This window comes from Sciurus carolinensis, chromosome 7, assembly GCF_902686445.1.
Source record: "Sciurus carolinensis chromosome 7, mSciCar1.2, whole genome shotgun sequence".
Lineage (NCBI taxonomy): Eukaryota > Metazoa > Chordata > Mammalia > Rodentia > Sciuridae > Sciurus > Sciurus carolinensis.
In genome coordinates this window covers 151,417,028-151,433,153 of record NC_062219.1, presented here as the reverse complement: position 1 = coordinate 151,433,153, position 16,126 = coordinate 151,417,028, and positions in this window count along the sequence as shown.

Below are 16,126 nucleotides of genomic sequence, written 5' to 3'. Positions count from 1 at the left end.
ATGGGAAGCCACGTTCTAATCAGAACGTCAATCTATTCATTTACAACAGGATGTGCAACTGTCAATTCACGCTGACGTCCTTGTCAACCTGGCCAATGCTTGTCTTCACCCTAGACACACGACAGCCACAAACGGGTGAGCCTTTTATAAAACTGTAGGTGGAACCAGGAAACAGAACCACGGCTTCCAGGGGCTTGGGCTGGGATACAGGGATAGCTTTCCCCGTGGTAGGAAGGCATTCAGGAGGATGAGGAACTCTTCCGAATTCAACTGTGTCTCTCATCAGCACAGTGGTTTATGTTTTGTGGGTACTCAGAAGACTGTCAGAAGTTTCTAATTTAGGAGGTAGTTTGGGTACAGAAAGTCAGATAGCCGTGTTTGTGGGAGTGTGGCCCTTGGAACCCTAGAACCTTAGGTTCCGATCCCAGGTCCACGGCCGGATGGCTTGCTAATGAGCATCCTACCAACCCCACTTCTGATCTGTGAAGTGCAGTTCAAGCAACACGCAGTGTTCTCAAGGTCCTTCTGCCTGTTATGAGCAGGGCAGATAAAGCTTTGAGCACACGCCTGGCTCACAATAGATGTTCGTCTTATCAGTAGTTTTGCTGGTAACGTTCAAGCCCTTTATTCACGACTTCCTCTTGGCCAGACTGTGACTAGGAGGCCTCAACTCTTGCCCTTGTGACTTTCCTCTCTAGACTTTCCTAGTCACTAAACTGGTTATGTTTATGCAGCCTTTTTCAAAACAGGATATAACGCTCTGATTATGTTTCTGATTAACAAATCATAAGGACTTTCCAGTCCCTGCCTCTCAGATTTTTCCCAGAGACCACCTTGATCAACATTGAGGGGTTCTGTACTCTCTAGAATCAGATCATGGAAAAACTTGGCTTAACTGTTACTCATAATAAATCATATTCATTTGTGAGGATTTGTTTGATTTAACTGCTCACAGAATTAAGAGTCAGATGCAAGTCATTAGGGTGTACAGTCTCATCAGGCCCATAGACCAATAGCACTCTTTTACATGTCTTCAAAGAACGAAGAGGGGACCAGGTGTTAGGACCTTTGAACTGATCTATGAGCCCCCCAAGAAAATACTCTCATAAAGACTATGCTTAGAGTGACAAGCTGGGATTGTTATTACTAAATCAGGACTCAATGTGGGCAGAAAATGAGACAACTGACAATACAGGACCCCTTCTGGAAAGTGGAGGGCACAAATCAGGTTCTACAGGTAGTCTAATTGGCAGCCACATGACAACAGAAAAGGTGAGATGCTCAAAGTTCACCAGAGCAGTGCACCCAGAAACCCAGGAGGTGCCACACACAGTAGACAGGAATCAGTGGAAGAGGAAAACACCCAATTTTTATGATAGTAGCCGTGATCCACTTGCCATGAAGGGACGTTTAAAGGAGCGTGCCCGACAGTCTGTGCCTCTTAAATGTGCCAATCAGAGCACGCAGTGAGAGGACTAATGTACGACCATAAAGCACGCTTGCTATTACACCAAGTGATAACGAGAGACAGGAGTTTCAAGGACGTGGTCAGACATCTTAAAACATCCTTCCATACCCACATATCCCAGGAAATAAGGGTTCAAGCTTTCAAAAGTCCTTCCAGGAAACAGGAAAACATCCAGCATCCAGCCTCTTAGCATTTAGAAAGCAAGTTTCCACAAAAGAAAATCCATATGAGGCTCAGGTAAGTCAAATCAGTCACAGAGGAGCAGAGTCCTGACAAGGCGGGTGGCTGGTGACAGGGCACAGGCAGAAGTGTGATCAGCACATTCGTAAAGGACCGTCCTAGGCTCAGAGGAGGGTGAGGAAAAGTTCCAGGCAAAAGCAAATGGCTAGGTGGAAATTCTCCCTATTCAAACCCAAACACTAAAGCATATAAAAGGAAAAGAAGTCCTTCCATACCCAGAAAAGGCAGCAACGACAACGAAATTCACTTTTTCGGCTTCTACCGATTCCTTTCAAAGTTTTTGTTCCCTTTTAAATTTTTCATAAAAATCTGAGTTAGAGTCCCAGCGATTTCATCCTCCAGGTCAAATAGGGAGCGAAGGGAAGCAGACAGTACCCGCTGGAGAGGAGGTGGCAAGTCCCCCTGTGCTGGCTCACAGCAGGTGAACTCCCTCAGGTTCTCTCCAGGATCAGGTGCCGAGGTGGATTATTAAGCACCACAGTATTCTTCTAGAAGAAATTTGCTGTGACTTTTAATGCTATCCCACCTATGGTCTCTCTGACAAAATCTCCAAGGAAAGTAATTTACCTTCTCTGTGACCCAGTTTTTTTCATTAGCAAAACATGTTAATAAGATAGTGATAGGAGGGGAAGAAATACATATTTCCCAAGGACAAGTCTTGTTAATAAATTACCTAACAAATCCAATAAGCTCTCAGAAAAGAGAAGAGATCCATCATATTTATTAAAGTGTGGCACCATGTAAAACAAGACAGAGAGGTCTTTGTTGCTGTGGCCCAACTCCATCTGAGCCTTGGGCAAGAAGAAGAAAAAGAATGGTGGAGGAAGAAGCGGAGATGTCTCCCCGCACAACATGCAGCACTGCTGGACAGGTCCCAGACACAGGTCCAAGCTACCCTTGGAGATTTAAAGAAAGTCACATGTCACAACTCTCTCAACGTTGCCATCAACATACTCAGAATTTACCTTCTTTTTAAAAAGTATATCCCAGAAAAAGTACTATATGTTTCTATATGCTGCTCCTCTTGTTTCATGGAGTAGATGCACACCTTTTATCTAGATTGCAACACGTATGTCAACACACATGACGGACAGTGTATGTGCCACACAGGGAAATTCAGGGACCATAACGCTGGTTTTAGCCACGGCAATTGCAGTCTTGTCCTAAAAAGGGAATCTGAAAAGACTGGCTTATTGGTTTGATCCAAATAACGATTGACGGTGTTTCTTACATGGAAATGCCCAGTTGAAGTGAGAGCGTCGGCCGCTCACCAAACAGTTCCTGTGGGACCCACACGGAAGAGACAGCGTCTGGCCTCCTGGCCTCTCATACTGTCAGAAGAAAGATCAGAAGGATGCAGAGTGGCTTTCCATACAACCAGAGGTAAGGACGTGGGGTGGAGGGCCCACGCTAGATTCTTGGGCACACGCGCACACGGTGGTGGCTGAGCTGGCCCCAGGAGACAAATAGCAATCCCCTAGGTAGACGAAAGAGGGGTTCACTTCAGGGAGAGAAAACAGCAACACGACCCAACTGGAGAAGCACAGAGGCCAGTGTCCACAGGGCAGCACAGGGCTTTCCACGTCAGGCTTTAGTCAACCAAGTGGCTTCTCACTTGGGATGTAACCTGCAGGGAGCAGGGGAGGACGGTCCTGAAGGAGATCAAGTGGGGCACTGGCATGAGCAGGCTTTTACGTTCTAGCGCACAGCAAAGGGCAATCCCAGGCATGGATGGTTCCAGGCTGACCCAGGACGGTGAGGAACAGGCTGCCTGGAATCCAGTGGAGATGGTTGTGTAGACTGGCCATGTGCTGGATTCATGATACATGATAGGTCCTCTAGGAACCCAGGTCCAGAGCGACGCGTTGGCCTGAGAGCATGTAGCACAGAAACGGGGAGCGGGCGCGGCGGGGGGAGGTAAACTGTGAATACTGCCAGTCTCCGGCATGATTTGAGAGGGGCTTCTCAGGAAAGCGCCCACACCCACCCCTACCCCGTATATTGTATGTAGATTCAGGGCATTCACAGCCCACCAAACCCCTTCTTTCCAGAAGTTCCCAACACCAAACAAGACCAAAACTGAAGGGGGAACCCTGAGGGTTAACAAAGACAGACAACTCAGCAGAGGAAACTGCAGAGAATAGTCAGAGTCAGGAGGAAAGCCCAGAGGGAGGGTCAACTGGAGTTCAAGCAAGATGCAAATTTCCAACTTGCTTGAATGAACCTCACGTTAGAGGCAACCCCATCAAATTCACTAAGTTCAGTGGAGTGAGAACTGAACATCCGCCCCTGATGTTCACTGGTCTAGATTTGCTGGTCCAGATGCCAGGCCACTGGAATAGGCCGAGGAAGTGAGGAGGACAAAACAGCCTCTCTGCACACACTCTCCAGACGGTCGCCAACCAGGAAGCCTGAACCAGGAAGGGAGGCGAGATGAGGTTTCTGCTCAATGTTCAGGGCTGGGGTTCGGGGAAAACTTGAGCATGCTTGCTGGCCAGAGGGCAGGGCAGACCAGTGACAGCAAGTGAGATCAGGGAGAAAGGAAGGAAAAGCAACTCAGTAACTGCAACTTCACCGGAGTGACTTTGTGGAGAGGTAACATGGAGGAAGGCGACGGAGGAGATTGTCTAGAGGGTGCTCGTCTCGGCTCCTCTGTTAAGGTCACACACACTGAGGGATGGCACAGTCCAAATGGCGGAGATGGGAGAGGTGGGCTGACATCGCAGAGGAGCAGGGTATCTGTCACCACCATATGCCCGAGGCCTAGCGAGAGCCCCTGCGCACCATGAGAACTCAGTCACACTGAACGAACCACAGCAGTCAGGGGGACCAGGGAAATGGAGAGCTAACTAGGGAGAGTAAAAGGCGTCTCTAAGCCGTCTAGGGAGAGAGGCCCCCGAGTGCTGTCATTTATTTATGCGCCTTAATGGAGAGCTCCGGATGACCTGCGGTGATCTTAGGAGGAAGAGATACTCGGCCTCCTCAGGAGCTACTCAGGCTGGCAATCCTCACGCAGCCTCAGAAAACGGGTATCCTTTCAATGAATAAGTAATCACCGACAGTTGGCAGATAAGAGACGCGAGTTTCTTGCCCAACACCCAATACCCTCGGCAGAGATGGACAACAGAGAAAAGTTAGTTAATTGCACTGTCAGCTGGTCGCCTGGACTCTGAGGCCTGCACAGAGAGAAGACAGACAGGGAGGGCTGAGGCTGCCTGGCCAGCCGTGTCCGTCCAGCAGATGAGAGGCTGGCTCGTCTGTGCTTCGTGTTCCACAGATGACACTCTTGCTCTAACGCCATTCCAATCGAAAAACGAAAAATCCCTCCAAATCCCAAACAACAGGAAACGGAAGGCATGTTATTAAATCCCCGGATGGAAGGCTGCTGGACCCCACTCCCTATGACTCAGGCGACGTGGCAGGTGACGGATGATGTGCTCAGGTGTCTTTGAATCCACACCACATCCAAGGCACCACGGTGTGTTCACTTGTCCTGCTAAGACTGTATTCCACCTTACCAGGTCTGAATAATTTGTATAAAATTGACTGCTACAGTTCTCACTAGAGGTTCTAATTGCATTCCTGGTATAACTTAAAATGATAACCTTATCTTAATTAGTAGCGTGATGCAGAAATGCTTTTGAAAGCCTCTGAGAGTTAACCTGCATTTTAAAACAGAAGCCCCGAGGCTTACCAAAAAAAAAAAAGAGAGAGAGAGACATTTCTGTTGAATCCATGAGCCAATGTTAATTTATCAAGACTACAGAAGAAAATAATCTCACGACGAGAAAAACTAGGCAATGCAACTAGCATCTTCTCTGATCAGGTGACAGGTTTCTCATCCCAGAGTCCTACACCACGTCATCCTCATGCTTAGACCTCGGGGGCAGCCACTGGAGAGTCTCCTGCTGGTTAGTCTGAGGACACTAACCACCATCGGTGGTCACAGTGATAGGAACGAGGGGACAAACACAGGAGGCTTCACGTGGTCCTCACCTGGAACTGTCCAACACACCCTCTCTAGTGTCCCGCGGGCCCGGCCCAGCCTTCTCCTCCCGTAAGCACTGGTTCCCTTACTCCCCGCCCTCCTCATTCACCCACGCTTGCTAACAGCCCTGCAGGCCCAGCTGTATTTAGTGCCGGAGCAAAACCTCCAAAGAACGAGGCTGCCAGTGAGAGAAGCTATGCCCTGTGTGTATTTTTTCACGCTCTCGTTCTGGAACAGCCACAAATACTAGTTCATCGATGACGATCGTTAGCTGGCACACTCGGACCTATGAAACTTCACATTTCAAACAATTAACTTAAACTACCTTATGGCACAATGGAAGACTTAGCCGGAAGTCATCACTGTCAACACCTTATGTAAATGTTCAGGGTTTTCCAACGTGATACTTGCACAGAGGGAGTCTTCTAACCTACGTTGTGTAGTTTAGCATCTACGAATGTACAAGAAAAAACTGGGCGCTTTTTCATCATCCAAGACGGTAACCAGGCCAACCCCAGAAATGCCAAAGAATGCTCCTCCTGAAGGAGGCTCAGGGAGGTCTGTGGTTTCCTCCTATAAGCCATAACGCCAGGGCCTAAATGCCTTCCTATAATGTGAGCTGGCATTTTTTTGTTTGAAAATAAGTATGGTTCAAATAAATGAGGTATCTCCTCCTTGCTAGAAGAGAGGTTTTATTTAAATGTAAGGAGTTAGAGTTAAGAGAATATTAGAGCGTGACATCGCCATTAGAACTGAATTTAAACTGGGGAGAGAAGTTAAGGTGTAAACACTCGTGACATTTGATGGTGGAGGAGTGACGTCCTTTACAGTAAAATCAAACAGGAGGAAGCAGATACACGGCAATATTTGCTCAAAAGTAATTTTTAAAACGGGTCACTGTTCTTTTCAATAGTATTAAAGAACTATTTTAAAGCACCTATTGTGTGCAAGGATTGATATGCTACAATGATATGAAGGCAAATTTCTCTTACAAGTCACAATTTCAAAGAAGCATTATTGTGCGTAGTATGTATGGGCACATGCTTACCTAGGCAGATTATCCACACCCTGAGTGGCACAGAAATGTGTATGATAATGGGCACATCTCCACATCGCAGCCCTGTGAAAACTCAGTCAGACAAACACCCAGCCTAAGCAACATTTTCATCAACAGATATTTTAAATCCAGTGACCCCCGATCTGTTTGACAAGACGGTTCTAAACGAGGAAAGCCCTCACATGATTTTCCTTGCTTTTCGCTTCACTGAGGTGACAGGCACATACCGATAGCATCTTTGGGTTGCAAATCCTGTCTTTCTACCATTGCAGTTATAGTCTCATTTACAACATTAATGTGCTAAATAGGGACTGCATGAAAATCTCCAATTATTTTCAGACAATCTAGTAATACTGCTGCTAATTTTAATGCCCTGGATGCACCATCATCATGACCTCTGCTGTGATCCCAACAAGGATTCTTCAAGCTCCTTATAAATGCATTAATCACCTCTATGAAAGTCACCGCTTGCTTTTAACGAAGATAATGTATGTTACTGGGATTACACCACTGCTTGCAGAATCATTCAAGAAAGATAGACCAGAATTTATGATAAAGCCTTTGGACGGCGGGGCACTATTTTAACCATAAAAATCACAATCTGCAGGGACAGTGGCCAAAGCAGAGGAACCATTAAAGACTAATAATTAGCATCAATCAAGGTGACACTACTGTTGACATCTTTATTACTTTAAATACACTAATCAAATATTTCTGCATGCAGATGGAAAGCTAGATGGGCAGCTAGACCCAGAAAACATCCCTGTGGAAAGCAATTTGAAATGATCTGTTTTCAAGGTAAGAACGGAGTATTGGTGTTATAGAAGAATTCAAAATGGACCTACGAGGTGGTCAAGGTCCTCAAGGGCATGAGCTGTGACCAAGCATTTCTCTAAATAAATGTACACATGCAGGTCCTTCTGGGCAATCCACAGGACCTAAGCATTGGGCCACTCTGCACCATAAATAAATAGCCAAACACTCCTGCCTATCATTTCCTCATTTTCTAGACCCCTTCTTACCCATGCACCTGGAAGTGCGTGCTAAAGGGAGAGCAGAGCTAGGTGTTATTTACATAATTACAATAGAGGCTGTCAATATCATCCAACTGCATCAGGCTCAATTCCATACCACACAGACTTTGAAACACACTGCTATTTTTACTGCTCATATAAATATTTCAGTCTTAATGAACAAGAAGTTGCTTGGCATCTTTGCCACCCCTAGAGCCCATATGGCATTATACCTTAATGACTGCCATTTTCAAAAAGGCACTCTCCCCCAGATTCAGTGTTCACAAGCTGAATTCTTGAGGTAAAGGGCACAGACCATCAGGAGAGGCTGGGAAGTTGTTTTCAGATAGCAAAATCTGGCTTGGAATCAATTTGGAATTATGGATGAAGATCTGGCAAGATATCTCCCAGGGGTAAAACTTTATCTCTGCCAAATGAGATTATAATAGGAAAGACTTTCATTATGAAGGTGATGAGCACCAACAATCACTTTGGCTTCCAAAGCTCAAATTTATGTATAGGTTTCTTAATTGGTGTGTCCATCAGTAGGTTTAAATATATATATTACATCTTCCCTAGACACCTGCCTTTTAGGGGGGAAAAGTTTGAGTGTGTCCATCCAAAGCTGAGCAGAGTCAAAGGACATTCTGCACTTCTTCTTTCTAAGCAATAAAGAAGGGACCAAGGCCAGAGGATGGGTGATACAGCAGAACAGCTGGAAGGAACAAACTACTCAAAGCAGAAGACCCACAGTCCATTGAACAAGCTCAAATCCAGTTCCATTCTCAACTCCATGGTCATGGGAAGATTTTTCGGGATACTGTGACAGGTATTGTAAGGAAAATCACTTTGCAATTGGGCCATTGAATATCCTGCAGTTTAATCCAATACTTATCAAATCACGGTTTCTAACACATGAAGAACTTCCAGTATTCCAAACTCCTCTCGAATAATGACAGCAAACTCTTCCAGGTTGTAACAGAACAGGATCCCATTTCACCTGAAAAGGGATTTACACCCTTTTGAATTATTTTGTGCACATGAAATTTTGCATCAACCCTGTGAAGAGGAGAGGATTATCTCCACCTTGCAGATGAGGTCAGAGACTAAGAGAAGCTCATGGCCCTTCCAAAGGGTGCTTGAACGTGACACTCAGCACCAGTGACTCAGTATCTTCTCGCCTACACCATACTGACCCTGAACTGCTCTCAAACATTCCGTGATCTTACTAATTAAGGAGAGAAACCACACATTTAGATGATGGTACCCTATAGTAAAGACCAACTTTAAAGAGCACTTTTGCCAAGAGAAAGCTTTTCTCAAAGAACCAGTTAGGTGAATATTAAACATGGGAGAATCCTGAGTTGAACATCAGTTGGCCTCATTTAGGGCTTGGTCATCGTGCTACCCCAGGCCAAGATCTTTTTTTTTTTTTTTTTTTTTTTCACTTTTAAGAGCCATTTGATTCTCACTGACGCACAAGGAACAGGGAGGTTGTGAAATACTGGAAGAGACCGACCTCACCACTGGAAAAACCGTAGCCAGACACAAAGTGCCAGCTAACAGTGAGTCAGGGATGGGCTCCCTGCTATCAAAGGCCTCTGTGTTGAAGCCTGAACAACGGAGCTTAGCATGAGCAAGGCTCTGGGGCTGGGAAATGACACCAGAGGGGCCTGTCACTTCCTCGTCAGAGGACATGCTTTTGCAAAAATTTGCTGACATGTGTAAACGATACTTCCAAAAAAGACATGAATTTAAAAACTGGGGTCAGTCAGTACTACTTTTCAGAACCAGAGGCAGAAGTATTTGAAGACTGGCAAATTCTCTTTCCTATCCTACTTAAGTAGTTCAAAGCTGATTGGTTCATATTTTCCACCTAAGATCATTTTTGTATTGAAAAGTGGAGAAAAAAGATGGTAACTCTGGGAGAGCTTAGTGGAAACGGGAGAACCAGAGGAAGAAGCAATTGCATGTCAAATGCACAAAACATAAAAGAGAAAAGCAAAGCCTCATTTAACAGGATTGGGGCACACTCATTAGGTCCCATCCCCTGCGTTCTCTCACAATGTCCCAACACGACCCCATCTCATTGCCCCAATAATAGCTCAGGTTATGTAACTTCAGCCTACGTGAACCACACAATACATCTGTGAATTCAATGAAGGTTTGCAATTTTTTTAACACAGGTGAGGATATTTTTCATTACATTTACACATTGCACAGTGGAGTCGCCATCCATGGGTAAAATGAGCTGTGGACATTAAGGACATTGAGTTCATTAACAAATAGTAACTCTGGGTTTCTTAGCAGTAGAAATACTCTCCCAATCAAGCTACAAATATTCCAACAAGTCACTTTAGATAGTATACGTGATGTGTTGTCATTTTTCTAATGTGATAGATAAGTAGATTCAATTTAATTTGCACACCTTTAAGAATGTGTTGTTTCTGTATCCGATAATGAGGAATACCAAGCACATAACCGGAATGCTGGCCCCTGCAGGCACACCAAGAATATGGGCGTGCTCACTCCACACCTTTACGTTAGTGCCGATTAGTGGAGGTGGGCTGGAGAGTTTGCTTGAGTGTGAATACTCCAAAAATACTAAATAGAAAAAGAGTTGCAAATAAATTTAAGATGCAAATTTAGAGTACTCTAATGACAGTACAGTCTGACTTTGAAAAGTCATATAAAAGGGCCAACCCACTCTCTTACCATCCTAAAAGAAATTGTTTTAATAGCAAGTTCTATGACTGGTGGAGGGTATTGTATGGTCCACTGAACCCTATTGGAAAATAAAGATTCTTAAGCAAGGAATAAAAATGCACCACTCAGAGAAGCACACAGACGTCGGTGTTCATAAACCCAGCTGCTTACAGAACATAGTTGCAATGAAAAACACCATGGAGAAAGCCTAAGGATCTTTTTTTCCACAATCATGACCAATATCTTAGCCGATTCACTTAGACTCAATAGTGTGGATAAAAAAAAACTACAATGGAAGGTAACAAACAGCATGCAAACGCAGGCCAAGGGGAGATGTCTGAGCTCTAAGTTACACCCTCTCTCCCAGTTAGACCAATATGCATCCACCATGGAAGATCTGGATTACGGATATGTAACACTCATTTTTCTCAACTGTGCCTAATAAAGAAGGGCAAAGACACAACTCTGCAGGACTCCGGGTCAAGAATGGAAGCCATAAATTCACCAATGCTGAAGGCAAATGAATAGCTGGAGGGTGAGGTGATCTCTCCTACTTGGTATTGAAGCCCACCTGCTGTTTGCAGTTGTCTTACAGAATACATTTGCTGTCTAGTCTCTATGACCTGCTTTTCTTCCTGACCATTGTGTGGACATATCTATGATACATAAAAGTGGATCATTTCTAATTTAATAGCGACACAAATCCTTTGAACTCACACACTATTGACAGTGACATAGAATATTGACCTTGAATTTATAAAACATTGATTTTGTTGTTGTTGTTGTTGTTCTCTCCATCTTTCCTAGGATGTGAAGAGATCAGAAGTTTTCCATGGACTGTTTCTGTTTTGCCTAGAGGTACTCCAAAGCTGTCACCTGTACAGATTCTTCTAGAAAGCTTTTGTCAAAACAAATCAAATTGAAAGAATCAATTGCAGGCTAGATAACAAGAGGGTATTTCCATTTTAAATGCATCCGGATAAAACTTTGAGGCAGTATTTCTTTAAATTAAAAAAAAAATGTGTAAAAGGACCTAAAAAATAAGCATATGGCCATATGGTTACAAACAGCACACACGTGGTTTCCAGAGGGAGACAAGGAGGCCCACTATAAGGGCATTTGTGGTGATTACCAACCATGGAAGGAGGCTCTGAGCTGGAGGTGGCTCCACTTCTCTCTCTCATGGGCTGTCAGCTCCGGGACAAAGTTCCTGTTTCCTCACCTGAAAGGTAAGCAGGATAATGTTGACGGTACCCCGTGTGTTCTGGTGGGGAGCAGATGCGAGGCTCCGCGTGAAGGCTGTCTGCGCTCCATAAAATGTTACAAGCACATCAATTACAAAGGAGAACACTCTACATGTGTAAGTTATAAACGAGGAGGAAGGCAGACCAGTGAGTTGATTTGAAATTATACATTATAACACAGATGTGCAAAAGCCATTTTTTCTAAAAAATGGTTTTTCCCATTACCATTGACTTCATGTTGCTGGAAAGTAACTCATGTGGCATTAAAAACACAAAACAAAAATTTTAAGCTGGTGTCATTGCTCTAAATCAGGTTCTTTGAAAAACAGACAATTGCATTTGGTAAATATTTGGGGTTTTGGTTTTCCCTCTGCTCCTGACTCAAGGTATCTCTTCAAAAGAAGGTCATGGGATGCTGTGGTGTGGACAGAGATCCGCCTGCTCCCGTTACTGCCTCCGGGGTGGGCTGCGGGGTCTGGGTGAGGCCCGGCAGGTCCTGCGTGGTCACACTGTGCGCCGAGCCTCTGCCCTCCCCGTACCACGTTCCTAGAAGTCAGGATTGGTGCCCTCGGCATCAGTACTGGACCTCGATTGCTCTGACCATCTCCCTCGACTGACCAGGCTTATCTCAGCCCCTGTGTCCCCTGAGGGGACCTCAGCTGGAGAGGGGCCTGAGGTCCTGCAAGGGTTTCCCTGCTGTGCCGCTGTGGCCCTGCAAGGTGTCAGGACCGTGCTTGTGAGCCCAGCTCCTCATCCCCACCCACCAGGACATCTGGGTTGACCCTAGGGCACCTGGGGGAGAGGAGACTAGACTGGCTTTTTCCAGCTGGTCACGTTTTACCTCCACTGCCTCTGCCAAGGTGGTTCCTCTGAAGCCACGTGAGGCTCTCGTGGGGCTCCACAGGGGACAGGAGCCCTCTCCAGTGCTCGAGCCCCCCTTGACCACTGAACCATGAAGCTGGGTTATTCCCCAGAGGACTGGATGCTGGAGACCTGGTTGCCTGCGGAGTCACTGGGAGGCGGCGGGAGCTTTGAGAGGTGTGCGTAGCAGAAGTCAGTCAGGTCACCACGAGGCGTGCCTTCCTGGGTGGGGGACTGGGAGGCTAGTCTCCTCCTGCCTCTCTTTGCTCCCCTACTGCCACCAGGCAAGCACCTTTGCTCCACCTCTGCCATAATGTGCTGCCTCCCACTGGCCCAAAACGATGGGCCAAATTACCATAAATCGAAACCTCTTTACCCATGAGCCAAAATCAGACTTTTCTCTTTATATGTTGATTTTCTCAGGTTCTTTTGTCACAGTGATGGGAAGTTGACAAACATGATCTCAAGAGTTGTGTTTTGTTTTTAATCATCTTGCTCTTGATCCCTACCCTCTATGTGTCCTTGGGCACTGTTTTGCACCCCTGGAGGGGTCTTCCCTTCCTATGCAATTGTGCCTCCCTGTATATAAACTCCAGTCTTAGATTCTCAGGTTCTCTCCTTAATATATAAATGGAAGCTTTAGAATTTTCAACAAATCCTGACTTTTTAAAGAACTTCTGACAGTGACATTTGTTTTAGAACTTTCTAGAATCATCTACCCTACTCCTAAAATAGTAAAAGCTATTCTGCCCGTGAGTGTGCAGCTGCAGGGTAAATTTACAGGAAATTTTAAAAATCATCATGAAATGTTTCAAATTTCATCCTTACTACGTTAGACATTCTAGGACTATGGGAAATTCCAAGAGATTCCTGAACAAAGAAAGATAACTTTGTGGAATGAACAACTGAACGGGTAAACATTATCAACTCATTTTATAGATGAAGAAAGGGGACTTGGAGAAGATAAAGGGTTCTCCAAATGAAGCACAGCATGAATCAGGTGACACCAAAATTTAAGCTCAAGGATTTGTATTTGTTACCACAGGATTCTTCTCACTAGAAGAATCCTTAAAAGTATCTGTCAATCCAAAAAGAAGAAAATATGAATAGATACTCCCGCCAAATACTTCAGAGCACAGCCCATGCGTGTGCACACACAGCTTTGTTGAAGACAAGGAGATTCTGGGGCACCATTAAACTTCTTCACTCGCTCTTCTTCATTCCACTAGCATTTACTGAACACTTCTGATGTAACAAACATTCACTGTGCTAGGAATCTAGCAGGATCATTGTCCCTGCTCAAATCCAGGGCTGTGTGGGTGTTGTGTGGCTTAGTGCCACAGGGTTACCCCAATCCATTGTTTCCTCACCTCCAATGGTCACAAGAGTACACCTAAGTCCTGCAGGTAGGAGATTCATTACATAGGCTGAGATGTGATCGATGACTCGGGTGGTAAAAATGCTCGCCTCCATCAGCCTGCAAACCACGAGGAGAAAGGCAGAAAGAGAGTGCACAGCGAAAGGCCCCAGAGCTGCCATGGGCATTCTTCATCACCCGCCGCTGGTCACTTGGTTTCCCAGGATCTCAGTGCCCCACCGCGCCTCCTCTCAGAGCAACCACAACACTCTTATTCTGAAGGCTGTAACTGTGTGGGGGATCGCATGAACCTTCCATCTGTATCAACCTGTGCATTAATGATTTGCTGAGCTGACCCAAAGTGGGTTGCAAAGGCTGTGTATGATTAAGAGGCCGTTGTGGACTATATTTAAATATACATACATATAATTTATATATATCAATATATACACATCCATATATATAACTATACATGTATATACGTATGTGGATATACATACACGTTTCCATATATATTTACATATTTTAATCTATAAACACACATCTCCTTATACCTGTATGTAAAACTTCACAATTCTTTCTCAGATTTTTTTGTACTGGGGGTTGAACCTGGGGTGTATTACCACTGAGCAACATCCGCAGCCCTTTTTTTAGATTTTGAGATAGTGTTTCACCAAATTGCTGAGGTTGGACTTGCACTTGCACCCCTCCTGCCTCAGCCTCCCGAGTCGCTGGGAGTACAGGTGTGCCCGCTGTGCCCGGCCCATTCATAATTCTTATGCATCTCTATTGGGTGAAAGACAGTACAGCCAATGAAATGAGACTTCAACTGGTTTTCTCTCTGCATGTTTTACTCATTCATTTTCCTCAACTATGACATTTACCAGTTATCTGAGACTCCCTCCAGAGGTATGCTAAGACCAGGTTAGTGTTTAAGTATCTGGTTATATAAAGGTTAGATGAGAATAATGCAAATAAATTTTTTGGTAGCTAAAGAGTAACTACGGTATTCAAACACCACATGTGGTAAAATAAATACGTCAAATTCTGTTCCTCCAAAAGCTGAAACTGAAATACCTTTTCTAAAACATTAAGGTCCTTGATTTAAAAATGGAACTTAATAGGCTGATGCATCACTTAAACCATTAATTCTAATTAAAAAAGAAAAAGTACAATTATTCCCTAAATACCAAATAGTTCAGAAATATTTTAGTAGAGGAAATAAAACACCCACAGCCATTTTTCCACCGGGAGGGGTGGAGGCATTTACAGATCCCACTATGGAATTATATATATGCTAATCACATGCTAATGTAAACATGAAAAAATGTTATGTGGAAATTATAAGTTGAAGAACTACCCAAAAAACTGCAAAGGCAAAAGAACAGGTCTGCTTGAAAACAATGTCTGCCATCTTGCTTATTCAAGTGTAAACACCCAATATGTGCAAGGCTTTGACATCTCCATTTGTTTTGGGGGTTTGAATCAGCCATAAATATATGACTTTTAATTGTGTGATTGATTTGTCAAGAATCCTGAAATACTTTACACTGGAGACTAACTTCCTACGAACACAAATATTTTCATGGTTTCTAAGTTGAAATGATGACTTCTCCAGGAAACGAGACCCTCTAAGTACGGCGTATGTGTGCTGATTGATTCATTTGTTCAACCATTTTTCACAGCAGAGATCACATTTTTAGTTTTTTTTTTTTTTTAATTTATAGTGGTGCTCTCCCAAAATGTTTGACGAGAGCATTCTGCAGAACTCTGTAGCTGGTGGAGGCCCCATCCTCCCATTCCTATTTTATTGGTGTAATCAGACCTCTGTAGGCAAAATATCAGGCAAAAGCATGGTACCTGGTGGGTTAAATGGCACGAGTTCCAAGCCTTTCTTCCAGGTTTCTGTGCCCTCCAGCAATAAACTGGCTTTTGCATTTGGCAAACATATGCAGAAAACTAGGCCAAATATGGCCGATGAATGTGGCCAAGTTCTTTCATGTGACGCACGGTGACAGCCAACCCAAAGTTCCCATTGTCAATTCAATTTCCAAATGAAAACCTTACTTTTCCAGTAGTATGTGTTAATATTTAACATACAGACATAAACAAAACCAATTCACCTGTTTGGAGTAAAAATAACAAACATACACCACTGGTATCAGTGGAGACGGTGAGTATTTAGAATAAGA